This window comes from Coloeus monedula (genome assembly GCF_965178545.1).
Source record: "Coloeus monedula genome assembly, chromosome: 26".
In the NCBI taxonomy this organism is placed as follows: domain Eukaryota; kingdom Metazoa; phylum Chordata; class Aves; order Passeriformes; family Corvidae; genus Coloeus; species Coloeus monedula.
In genome coordinates, this window is record NC_138806.1 from 1,443,973 (window position 1) to 1,457,506 (window position 13,534).

Here is a 13,534-nt window from a genome sequence, read left to right on the forward strand (position 1 = left end):
ATCTGGGCCGCTGAGATTTGGCAGGACATCGCCACCCGAGTAGAGAAGCTGGCCGTGAAGGTTCGACACGTGGATGCGCACGTACCCAAGAGTCGGGCTAATGAAGAGCATCGCAACAACTAGCAGGTGGACCGAGCTGCCAAGGTGAAAGTATCACAGGTGGATCTGGACTGGTAGCACAAGGGAGAATTATTCCTAGCTCGTTGGGCCCATGATGCCTCTGGTCATCAGGGGAGAGATGCAACATACCGATGGGCCCGTGACCAAGGGGTGGACCTTTCCATGGACAGCATCTCACAGGTGATCCACAGTTGTGAGACCTGTGCTGCAATCAAACAGGCCAAGCGGGTGAAGCCTCTGTGGTACGGTGGACGATGGTCAAAGTACAGGTATGGGGAAGCCTGGCAGGTTGATTACATCACCCTTCCCCAAACCCGCCAAGGCAAGCGCTACGTGTTGACCACGGTTGAAGCAACAACTGGATGGCTGGAGACCTACCCTGTGCTCCATGCTACAGCCCGGAACACCATCCTGGGCCTGGAAAAGCAAGTCCTGTGGAGACATGGCACCCCTGACAGGATCGAGTCAGACAACGGGACTCATTTTAAGAACAGCCTCATCAACACCTGGGCCAGAGAACACGGTATCGAATGGATATATCATATTCCTTATCATGCACCAGCTGCTGGAAAAGTTGAACGCTGCAATGGACTACTTAAAACCACCCTAAAGGCACTTGGTGGGGGGACCTTCTAAAATTGGGAAGTGAACTTAGCAAAGGCCACCTGGATGGTCAATACCTGAGGGTCCATCAATCGAGCTGGTCCCGCCGAGTCTGAACCATTGCACACAGTGGATGGAGATAGAGTCCCTGCAGTACACCTGAGGGGTATTTTAGGAAAGACTGTTTGGATTAATCCCACCTCAGGCAAAGGCAAACCCATCCGTGGGATTGTCTTTGCTCAAGGACCTGGTTGCACATGGTGGGTAATGCAAAAAGATGGGGAAAACCCATTGTGTACCACAAGGAGACCTAATCTTAGGTGAGAATGGTGTGTAGGGTCTCATTGTATATATATATATATATATATATATATATATGTATGTGTGTGTAGAGTTTAAAGAAGGTATTGATTTGGGATGATGTAGATGGTAATAGAATAAGGGGTGGATAATGTCCTGGGTTGCGGTGTATTCTATTACCATCCCCATCAGCCATTGAAATCAGGTGGGGCAGTGTTTCCTTGCCTCCTCCCCCCAGACTATCTTGCTGTTAATGGCCCATCATTGTCCTGCCGCCTGACTCAGAGATAACTCCCTCCGGACTATCTTCTGTTAATGAGCCCAATCAACACCTGGCCTTATGACTCATTACCCCATTGTGAGATGCTCCACCCAGAGGGAGGAACCAAGCATCCCATCGTGGATATAAGCTGAGGCTGAACACCAGAGAGAAGGCCTTTCCACTGGATTTCCAGAGGACAGGAGCTACACAGCCACCACTGGACCTTCTGAGGAGGAGCAGACCCTTCTTTTTCTACAGGATCGCCACTTCGGGAGGACTGCAGCCACCATTCTTCCAGACTGCCACCACCACCCTGACTAACAGGGTGCCAGGTTGTATCCTAACTCTGTCAGTTTAACCCAGTGTTATCCGCTTTTATTGTTTTTTTCTTTCCCCCTCCTTTTATTTCCCTATTAAATTGTTATTCTGACTTGGTGTCTCCCACTAGTTTGTTTTCAAACTAGAACACACTGTTTTAATCTCCAACCTTGGAAAAAATTACCAATGATCAAACAAGAACTAGAAAATACAGTGGTGTGAATTAGGTGATAGACTACTATGCAAGATTGTCACAGGGTGAAAAATTTAGAGGTTTTGGGCTTCTCTTTGTAGTAACTAGATAAGAGTAAAAAATATCAAAATGGAGGATTGTTGTTGTTCTCTAAACCTTCTTCTCTTTCTACTACTCCATGTTCTGTAGTAAAAGTAGTTTGGAATGATTGGATAGAGAATTCTGCAGTTCCTGCCCATGTTACTGAATAATTGGTAGAAAAGTGAAAATAATATTCATTTTTAGTAACTATTGGTGAAAATTATATTTAAAAGGCTGTGTAAATCTTGGTAATTAGACTTCTCTCCTGCTTTCTGTGCTCTATACTGTACCTGGGTCAGGCTAGTGGCTCTGTTCCTGTGATAAGACTTAATAAACAACTATCTGGCAGCATTGAAACTTCAGGAAAAGTCTCGGTTTATCTTTGAAACTCCTTGCAAGGACTTTTAGAAAATTCTCTCCCATCAGGAGGGATTTGATTTATGGCACGGTTCAGTGTCACCTGGATGTGGCTGTGATCCTGTGGGAAACCCGTGGAGAGAGGGTCCCTACTCCCAGACTGGAGCAGCCTGTCCTTGGAGGACTGCACCCTGTGGAAGAGTGACCCACGGCGCAGCAGTTTTGGGAGGAATGTTGCCCATGGGATGGACTCACGTTGCAGAAGTTTGCAGTGATCTGCTGCTCATGAGATGGAGCCACGTTGGAGAAGTTTCTGGAGAACTGTCTCCTGTGGGAGGAACCCCATGGTGCCGCCGGGTAACAACTCCTCTCTCTGAAAGCAGGAGAAGCCTCAGGTGATGAACTGACCATAATGCCTACTCCCTGTCTCCTTGTGCCGCTGGGATAGGAGGTAGAGCTGGGAAGGAGGAGGGGTGGGGGTGTTGTAGTGGGGATTCCTACAACACGTATATACAGCGAGGCCCGTGGAGAAGAAATATAAGGACCGATTCTTGGTAGATGTTTTCAGAGGTGTTTATTTTTCAGCCGCATGGCCGGCGACTGCCGAAGAACTGTAGCAATCACGGGACCAGAGGGTCCTTGCCGGGCAGGGGAACACAAAACCATCAATGGGGAACAAGATTGACCAGGGAGGGGGGAGACCCCATGCCTCCGCCCCAGGGCCCCTCTCCCAGGACCCCACACAAGGGGGGAGGAACCCAACACTTCATCCTTTTATTTTTAACAAAAGAGATTTAAAACTTAACATTGAAAACAACTGGATAAACATGAGATAACAAGAACAGTTTCAAAACAAAACAAGCCACCCTCCTGAGTTGGCAGAAGGGAGACAGGACTCTCTGAGCATGCTTTGTGGGGAAAGTGAGGCAGGAGAGGGTTTCTTCCATTTGTACATTTGGAACTCTAAACAAAAATAGTTAATTTCTTCCCTCCCCTTTTTCATCCCCCCCTTGGCATCAGAGAGGAGCTGTAGGGAAAGGGAATTGTATAGGGAAGCCATGGAGTGAAAAATGGATTAGGGATAAATTGGGGATGGGGTAAACTTAGGAAAGGGTTCATATTGGGTATAGGTAAAAGGGGAAAGTAGGCTGCGGGTAGGGAAGTTGCTGGGATGGATATTGTTTATAATTTTGTGCATAACGGATGCCTTTGACTGGAATACCCCCAGGCCCTGTTACAAGAGCCACCTGTGGACCTTTTCTTCCTTGAACCATATCAAATTGTACAACTTCCCCATCTCCTACACTTTGGAGGTATTTTTCAGGGTTATTCCTTTTAATGGCAGTTCTATGGATGAATAAATCTTCCCTTGTATCGTCCTGTGTTATAAATCCATAGTTGTTTTTGACATTGTACCATTTCAAAAATCACTCCTGTGATTTTTGTTGCTAGAACTTCTCCTATTACGTGCTTGCATCCGTGTCGTGGCTGCTGGTCCTGCGAGGCCACTGCTCCGCTGACTCCAACGCCTCGGTCGGGCCCCAGCGTTGCTGCTGCTCCGCGCCCTCCGAGAGGCGCCGCTTCGGCTCGGTGCTGCACTGCGCGGCTTCTCGTGTCGCTGTGGAAACCGCCGCTTCTCGCGCTACGAAGCTCTCCGAGCCGTGTGCTCGGAGCGGGTTCCCACGCTGAGCCCGGTTCCTGGCTGCTCGCAGGGGCCGCCTCTCTGCTGCACGTGGCCCACGGCACCCGCGGCGCCTGCGGCGTCGCTCCCTCACTCGCAGTCGCATGGCAGGGGACCCCGAGACAGGGATGGGGTCCGCGATAAGGCGCGGGCTCCCGAGGGGGCCGGGCGTATCCAGCGTGGGCACCTCCGCCGGCACAGGCAGAGGACACCCTGTGGCTGCAGTCACGCGCTCCTGGGATGGCCACCGCACTGTCCCAGCCGTGTGATGATGGTCACCTTCTGCCACAGAGGTAATGGGACCATGCACATGCGCCTGAAGAGCTTCACTGATTACAGGAAGTGCACAGAGAGTTTCTACATTCCAATATGTTTTGACTGAGCCATTACCTTATCCATGACCTCGGTCCAAAAACCGCACATACTAGTTTTAGGAGGACTAATGTCAAAAAGTAAGTCTCGAGAAACATAAGGGAAATTTTTGAAAAGCCAGTCAAAAAAATGTTCTAGATCTCCCGGAGCAAGTTTCCTGTTTTGCTGTGCCAGGATTTCTTTAACTTCTAGATACATTTCTTTCTGTGGCTTAGACAGCCGCACTTCCCACGATTCCTCCATAGTCCAGAGAGAACAGCCAAACCAAGGCAAGAAGAGAGAGATCCAGAGTGTCCTTTACTCATGAATTTTCGGGGATCTTCAGAATTTCAGTTATTTCACAGGCGCTGTCTCCAAGGGATCGCTCTGCCTGCATTCTCCACCATTGTTGCAGTGGGGATTCTTGCAGCATTCCCACCATTGTTGCAGTGGGGATTCTTGCAACATGTATAAGACAGCAAGGCCCGTGGAAAAGAAATACAGACTGATTCTTGAGAGATGTTTTTCAGAGATGTTTATTTTTCAGCCGCGTGGCCGGCGACTGCCGAAGAACTGTAACAATCACGGGACCAGAGGGTCCTTGCCAGGCAGGGGAACACAAAACACCCAATGGGGAACAAGATTGACAAGGGAGGGGGGAAACCCCATGCTTCCACCCCAGGGCCCCTCTCCCAGGACCCCACACCAGGGGGGAGGAACCCCAACATGGGGGGAACGTGTTTATAAGGGCTCATTTTACTTCTCATTGTCCTGCTCAGATGGTGTTAGAAATAAACTCATTTTATATCATTAAGTCGAGCCTGTTTTGCCCTTGATGGTATTTGATGATTGTTTCCCCCTGGTCCTTATCTCAACACATGAACCTTTGTTAAATTTTCTCCCTCTGTCCAGCTGCAGAGCAGAGTGACTGAACAGCTTGGTAAATGACTGGCATCTGGACAGGGTCAACGCATGACAATCTTGAACTGAATTTGGCCAATGCCATAGGGGAGAACAGAAACGGCTTTTACAAATACATCAGCAACACCAGGAGGAACAAGAACAATCTTAATTTTTATTGAACGCAGGGGGAAACGTTGCCACAAGGCATGAGGAGAACCCTGAGGTACTGATGTCTTCTCTGCGTGTCCCAAGCTCGTGGCCACCCACAGCACACTCCTCTGCAGAGAGGGGTAAATGTGGCGGCTCTTGGGGTGCACCGCAGTGACTGGGCACAGGCACCTCGTCCTCGGGTGACGGCATCCCCTCGCTGTTGCTGCTTCTCTGGGGCGCTTCCCAATAGAGTAACAGCAAGGAGATAACAGAGGAAGAACTCACTGTCCTGTGAGTAGGGGCCGCCCCACAGACCCCTGCAGCTCCCCCTCCTCAGCTCCCTATTGCTGCAAAGCCCACGGGGGACACCCGGGGGACTCCCTGGCAGGAGACAGGGCGGGCTGGGGGCCCGAGCTCAGCACGAGGGTGACGCCAGGCTGGGTGCCCGGGGCCTTCTCCAGGAAAAGCCCGCTTCCAGCTCAGCAGCCGAATGGGCAGGGAAATGGGTTTTCCCGAGGGGGAGCGGTGTCTTTCCTTTCTTTTCAGAGATTTCACTGGCAACTCCATTGCTGAGATTGAAAAACAAGCCTGGAAGAACTACCCATGGGCTGAGACCTTGTAAGTGCCCTGCAGCTTGTCAAATGTCAGGACTTTGGGTATTTTCCATGCTTTGCTCAGGGATTGGAGCAGCAGCCCGCCCACCACGTGTTTCCACTGGAATTCAAAACTGGGCTGCTCTGCAAGGAGGGGTGTGAATGGCCAGGGCTTCCCAGGATGGCAGGAAATGCCGTGAGCCACGTCCCTTGCAGCCCAGGGCACCGACCCGGTGTCTGTTTGCCCGGGGACCAGGCTGTGGTCAGCTTCAGCCGGCCAGGAGCGAGCGCCTGCTCCGGCCAGGAGTGGGGACGATGCCTGCAGGGACCCAAAGAGATGCTGCAGTCAAGCTGCTGCAGGAGATTTTCCCCTGACAATCCCATTTGCTGCTGGCCAGCAGCCGCTGTCACAATGTCCCCGTGTCCCCTTGCAGAGTGCTCAGGGACAATGAGCTGCGGGCAGTGAAGAGCCATTCCCTGCAGGGGCTGTTCCTGCTGAAGCACCTGTAAGCACCGTGCCCTGCCCAGGACAGGGGGCTCCTGCCTGCCCCTCCCTGGGGCCCTGCTGCTCAGCCCAGCCCCGGGCAAGCGGCCTTGGTCCCTCCGGGGATGCAGGCTGCAGAGGCAAGTAAAAGCGACAGGGCAAATGGAAGTGACATTTGGTGTTCTGACTGGAACAGGGATTTGTCTGGCAATGAGATCGTCTCCACTGAGGAACGTGCTTTTGAGCCACTGCCTTTCCTGAAGCTTCTGTGAGTGATAAAGTTTCCTCCTGGGGTTTTTAGTGAAGTCTTTGCATTGGGCACCCTTCCTGTGTCGGAAAATGCTCCTGTTCTTTTCCCAGCAGTCCCTAAATCTGCCCTGCTCAGGGCCCAGCTGAGCTGCAGAGGTCAGTGCCGATGGCTGGACGGCCACGCCGGGGGCACAGACCCCAGCGGGGTCGTCCACACGCAGCCATCAGAGCAGCCAGTTCTTGCAGGCTCGGCTGCATGCTGGCACAGAAATAGAGTCAGCCCTTGGGCCCTTCCCTTCCCCTCCTGGGCAGGCTACAAACACTGAGAAAGCAGCAGCTTCCCCCCTCTTCCACCTTGCATTTGCACCTTTCCTGCCAAGGGATCCCGCTTCAGCCCCTCTTCCTGTGGGACAGGCCCGATTCCGTTGTGTGACCTCCTCTTTCCCCAGAAACCTCTCCGGGAATGGCCTCACGCAGATCCGCAGCGGCACTTTCCAGGCCTGGCACGGGATGCAGTTTCTCCAGGAGCTGTAAGTGGGACCAGGGCTCAAGGCAGGGCAGAGCGAGTCTCTGCAGGGTCTCTGCAGGGTCAGTGGGCAAGAGCAGATTTGCCCTCTGCAAAGTCCTGATTCCGACTGGGGGTGTCAGCCAGGAAGCGCCCGGAGTGTGCAGCTGGAAGGGCCCTTTCCCCTGCCCTGCTCATCTCCTGCAAGGCTTCCTTGAAAGCGGCCGGGCCATCCCCACGTGCCCGGCACACCCAGCTGCCGTCCTTGCCATCAGCCCTCACAGAGCTCTGTTGTTTCTCAGCATCCTCAGCCATAACCCGCTGGCTGTCATTGCTGACGCTGCGTTCTTCAAGCTGCCCGCAGTGAGCTCTCTGTAAGTATGGGCTCCTTTGGAGCAGACCAACAGAGAGCTGTGTCTCTCTCGAGTGCCCTGTGCTCAGGAAAGCAGAGATGCAGGAGCAAATCTCCCTCTTGCCCAGCCTGAGTCTGCTGGAGACACAAATATCCCTGGCCCCGGCAGAGCAAGGCAAAGGCCAAGCAGGGCTGGTGTGTCCCCAGCTGCAAAGCAACCCAGGAACTGGGACACAAACCTTCAGAGACGAGAGCCCATCCAGCTCTGGGGCCCTGCAGGGGCCGCAGGGCTCTGGGAGTAAACTGCACTCCCGCTGGAGCACTCGTGCCAGCAGCTCCAGGCTCCTGCCTCCTTCAGGGACTGGAGCTGCCCTCAGGGGAGAGCAGCAGGAGGGTCGGGAGAGGGGCAGTCCTTTCCGGTGGCATCTGTCTGCCACGAGAGCTGCAGGATTGCCCTCCTGATTGCAACGCCCTGGTTCAGAGCAGGCCAAGGCACAGAGAAGCTGGGCTCTGGAACGGCTTCCCTTGGATTAGGCAGAAGTGCATCCCTCTGCCAACAGCACCACCATCATCAGGGCCCTGGGCTTGCTCTCAGAGCAGAGTTCTGGCCATGTCACCGCAGAATTTAATGAGCCCTTTCAAATGCTTGCAGAGACCTGAGTGCCACCCAAGTGACTCCGCAGACGCTGCTGCTGTTCCTGCAGAGCACAGTGAGCTTGGAAAGCCTGTGAGTGTGTGGGACTGAGCCCCAGCCGCCAGCACGCCCTGAGTGCTGGGACAAGGGCTCTGCTGGCAAAACAAATCCGTGGGCCACAAAACCAGAACAAGCCCAGTAAGCTCAGGGCTTGCTGTTTCCTTCTGGGAAACTTCTGCCAAACTCACCAGCTCAGAGGCACAATTTCACCTTCTGGGTGACTTGCTGCAGGTTTTTCAAAGGGGACTTTCAACTCCAGGCGGGTGCACTTGTGTGTCAAGTGGTATTTAGGGAGCAGTTGCATTTTCCAGGGTAAAACCCCCTTTTGATGTTTAGGACTGGGAGTGAGGGGACTTTGCCAGAGCTGTGGCACACAGTGAAGCACAGCCCCCATGCGTGGTATCCGTCTGTTCCCTGAGCTGGGCTCGCAGACATGGATTGGGTGGCCGGCTGTTCCTCCAATAATCCACTCTTGTCTTTAGCCAAGTGCCCAAGGATGTGGCCTGCTGCCTGTGCCAGGAGCGTCCCCTCGCCGAGAGCCCGTGCAGGACCATCCAGTTCCTCTGCGAGAAGCTGTGCAGCACCAGCGCCCCGCAGTGCGGTCGGTGTCCGGAGGGGCTTGGGGGGAGCTCACATCTGCCACTTCTCTTGAGCCTGGGGAGGTGCTGCAGCACTGCCCCGTGTTGGGGCTCCTGGCCTCCCCTTGGAGTCCAGGACTTGCACAAAACACCTTAGGTTGAAAAGTTCCTGGGCATTACTCATATCTTGTGTGTCAAATACTGTCTGGAGAAGGAACAGCTCACTGGGCCACCCCACTGCCACACGCAGGAGAGAGGGCAGGGACCCCAATGTGCTCTGCAGGGTGAACACCGAGCACCGTTATTCCCTCCTTGGCCTGTGCAGGGGGAGCAAAGCACTGTCCTGCTCTAGCTGGGCACAGGGGAGGGAACCTCCTCTCCACAGCAGGGCCAAGCTGGACTTCTGCAAACAGACACAGCCAGGTTTCCAGGCTCCCCAGGAAGCTCCTTTCTCTCCCTGCCTCAGCCCCACGTTTCCCACGGCACAGTCCCAGAGCTCCGGTGCCCTTCAGGAAGTTTTTCATGGTGTAACAGCTTGAGCTGCTGCTGTTGGGAACGGCCCTGGAGCAAAGCAGTCCCTGGGCTTCTCTCCCGTGCCAGTCTGTGCCCCCGCTGCAGCGCTGATCTTTCCTCTGGGCTCTCTGGCTCTTCACTGGCTCCTGCAGAGCAACCCAAGCCTGGCTCCTCTGGAGCTGTGGGAAACTCTCTGACACCAAACCCATTCCCCCGGCATGTTTCCCTCCCACCCAAACAGAGCCCCAGGAGACACCAGCAAAGAACCAGCTCTCTGCTCTGCCCCGAGGGAATAATGGCATGGCTGGAAGGGAATCCTCTCCACGACACATCCCCCACTCTGCTCCCTGGCCTTGAGACGAGCTCCTGCTGCTCGGGGTAACCTCTGAGCCTGGCTTTGTGCCGAGCTCTGATCTGCTCTCTTGGTGTTCTCCAGCACACACAGCTCATCTGCTTCAGACCTCCCTATGGGGAGAAATAATGGACACGCAACTGCCCAGAGAGCTGAACACCAGCCCAGTGTTGAGCCTCAAGCCCAAGGAGCCTTCCCTGGGAGATCATGGAACCGTAACGCTTGCGGTTGCCCTGACCCTGAGCACTGAGGGTGATGTCAGCAGCCTGGCCAATTCCAGAACAAATTCACATCCCCCTCAGCACCTCTCAGGGCATGAAGGCAAAACAAGCGTTGATGACCTGAGAGCCAAGCTCGAGAAGAAGTTGGACAAGGCTGAAAGCATCAAGACTGTTAAAAGCATTGTCCCACACCAGCCCCAGCCTGCCAGGCTGAAGGATGTGGAGGAAAAGACACCCTCAAGCTGGCATCACAAGCAGCAGGACTCCCGTTTGAACTGGCAAGCATTAAACCCCTGGGATGGAGCTGGTGGGTTAAACCCCAGTGACGATGCCTCTATCGCTGGACACCACAGAGATGAGCAGCAAGATCCAGCTCCAAGGCAGAACTTCCTTTGGACTCACAATCAGCAGCAGGACAGCCAGTACTGGGTTGGACATAATCAGCTTTTCTACCAGGTCATGGGCCCTATGAAAGCGGTGGGAGAGCCCAAAGTCGACCAGCGTCTAAACAGGAACCTGGATTTTCTCTCTGACCCGTTGGTTCAGAGCCGCCCCGCTGCAAGCAGCAGGGGAGAGGCCACGGCTGAAGAGGGGCAGTCCTCTCTGGGCGGGCACCTCCTGATCATCCCTGACACCACAGAGACACACTGGAAGCAACAGGAAGAAGGCTCCAGGTTCCTCAATAAACCTTGGAGCCCCCAAGGCCCAGACCTTGCGCTGGTTCCAGGAGAGCGCTTGGAAACCACGGTCGATCGTTTCCTGCGCTTGCTGGTGCCGGACAAAGGCCTGCGGACGTTCACGGCCCACGTGGAGCAAGCCCTGAGGACGGACTGCAGCCTGCCCCAGCTCCAGCTGGCCTGTGCCAAGATGGTCTCAAAGACTGGGCTGCTTCTAAAGGTGCTCAGTGAGAGGCAAGAGAACCAGGGAGCCTCTGAACACATGGGCCAGTGTCGCCTGCAAGACCTGTCCAGACGCATGGCCCTGGGAGAGGGCAAGGAAGCCCCAGGGAAGGTAGGAGAGCTTCTGGGCACTGCTGTGTCTGTCCTTCTGGGCAAGAGAGAATGGAAGGAGCAATCGTCTTGCCCCCCATCATCTTCTTTCCTTCTCTCCAAACAGAAGCTAGAGGCTGTGGTGTACGTGGTCACGTTTTTGGTCCCGCTGGGTTTCTTCATCTTTGTTTTGCTGATTCTGAAGTGCGTCTCCAATGTAAGCCAATATCTTGTTTGACTCCAGCTGTCTGTCTTGCAGCTGCAGTGCCCAGGTGACGAGCCCCGGGTGCCGCTGCGCGTGCCCCTGCACGTGCTGGGTACCACAGGAGATGCTTTTCCAAGCCTGCAGCTTGTGGCAGCATCCACAGCACCCAGCTCAGCGGGGTTCAGCCTGCCCGAGGGAAGCTTGTCCTGCCTTCTGTCCCAGCTCTGCCCAGCTTTGCCTTGCTCTCCTGCCTTCAGCCACGCAGCAATGAGAGCTTTTGCCCTCTGCTCTTTGGCAGAATATTACAGGAAAACTGATGCTAACAAGTCTCTCATTCTCCATCCCCAGATGCGCTTCCTGTCTCATGAAGCTGATTCCCAACCCCGCCACACCAGGACTTTCTGCCTGAGAAGGTAACTGCTCCCTGCCTGTGCCACTGCTGTGCCACCAAGAGTCTTTCCTGTGAAGAGCAATTCCTCCCCGAGCCCCGCAGCCGCGCGGGTGCCGCTGCCGAGGACTCCCCCGGCTGTGTTTCAAACCCGTCGCGTTTGGGGGAGCCCCGGGAAAGGGGCTCCCGAGCGAGAGCGCTGGGCACGCCTGGGAACTGCCAGCCCTTCCCACGCCACTGCTGGGATGGATGTCTTGGGCTCCAGTGCGATCCCAACTTTCTGTGAGCGCGAGCAAACGCCTCTCTGTTCCCACAAGAGTCTCCTCTGCTGATGGCTCTGCCCTGTTTCTCCCTGCTCCCTCCCCACAGCGCCTGGTGAAGAACTCACTCCCGTCCTCTCCAGTCGCCCTTTGCATGCAGGCCTCATTCCCAGCTCCTCCAGCCACTGCCATCCCTGCTGGGGCTCCCCCTCTTCCTTAGGCTCTGCTGACACACCCCGCGAGCAGGGAGAGGTGCTGGCACCTGCTGCAGCCCTGCCCTCCCTGGCCAGACCTCACTGCTGATGGCCTGGGAGCAGGGACTTCTGGGGATGTGGTGCCAAAAAGCCTTTTTTCTCCCCATTTACCTTGCACACTCCATTGGTTTGCAGCGCTGGGAACGCCACTTCCCAACTCCTCCAGCGGCTGCTTCCCAGACAGGGCAGAGCACAGGCAGCCCTGCTGCCCTCAGCCTCCATCACCAGCTGCCTTCTCTTTTTATCCCTATTCTCCCTTTCTGGTTTTTTCAGGTGCGGTGTAAAACTGCCATGGAAAGGGAAGAAGAAGTGCAAGGAGGCACAGGATGTAGAGCAGAAAAGGGCAGGGAGCTCCTCCCAGTGTCTCCCATCTGCCCAGACTGCCTGCTCATCCTCACCTTTCAGAGTCCTTCCCCTCCTCAGCACTTTCAAGTGCTTTTCACTGTTCACAAAACCTGAATTGGCATTGGTTCAATTCATCCCGGATTCCTCTGAAGCTGACAGAAAAGCAATCCAGGAAGAGACATAATGTGAAGAACCTGCATGACTGGAAGAGTTTCAAGAGGTTGAAGAAGTTAATGGGATTCCAACAACTCTTCGCCTCTTGTTCTACTATAGGAACTGCTGAGGCTCTCCTTGGATGCTGCTTCGTTTCCTGTTGTTATTTCCTTGGACGCTTTTTCCTTGACTGTTATTTTCCTTCTGTCACTGCTGAGGGAAGGCCAGAGGGTGCTGTGGGTGGCCACGAGCTTGGGATACCCAGAGAAGACATCAGTACCTCAGGGTTCTCCTCATGCCTTGTGGCAACGTTTCCCCCTGCGTTCAATAAAAATTAAGATTGTTCTTATTCCTCCTGGTGTTGCTGATGTATTTGTAAAAGCCGTTTCTGTTCTCCCCTGTGGCATTGGCCAAATTCAGTTCCAGCTGGGCCTTTGCCTTTCTGCCTTTCTCCCTGCATCTCCCAACGACATCCTCGCCGTCCTCCTGCGGTGCTGCCCTTCTTCCAAAGCTGTAAATTCTGTGTTTGCCCTGAGTCCCAGCCAAAGCTTCCTGATCAGCTGCTCTGCTTGCCCGCCAGCTCGTCTTTGGGCACACGGGCACGGCCTGTTCCTGCCTGCGCCTTCAAGGATCTCTCCTTGCACAATGTCCAGCCTCCCTGGACTCCTCTGCCCCTCAGGACAGCATCCCAGGGGAGCCTCTCGACCAGCATGGCTGGACTGACTCACCCTGGGCAACCGCTCCCACCTGGATGGACCTTCGCCCACATCGTCACTGTCCCGTTCCCAGAGGCCCAGAGCCTCCTCCCTGTTGTGTAGAGGGAGCCGGGCAGCTGAGATGGACCAGGAGGGGATTCTCCTGCTGCCCCGAGCAGGGACCTGTCTCCATTCCCCCTGTCTCTTCAGTCCCCTCCTTCTGCCTGCTGGCAACAGCCTTGGAGATCCTCTGCTTCTTGGGACTTGTCCATCTGGGACATTTGTCCAGTGGCTGCTGGAGAGTGACTCCACCAGTCCCTCTCCCTCTCCTACTCCCCCAACACTCCTTAACTTTCCACTTCCCCCTTCAGCTCTGCCACTGGGC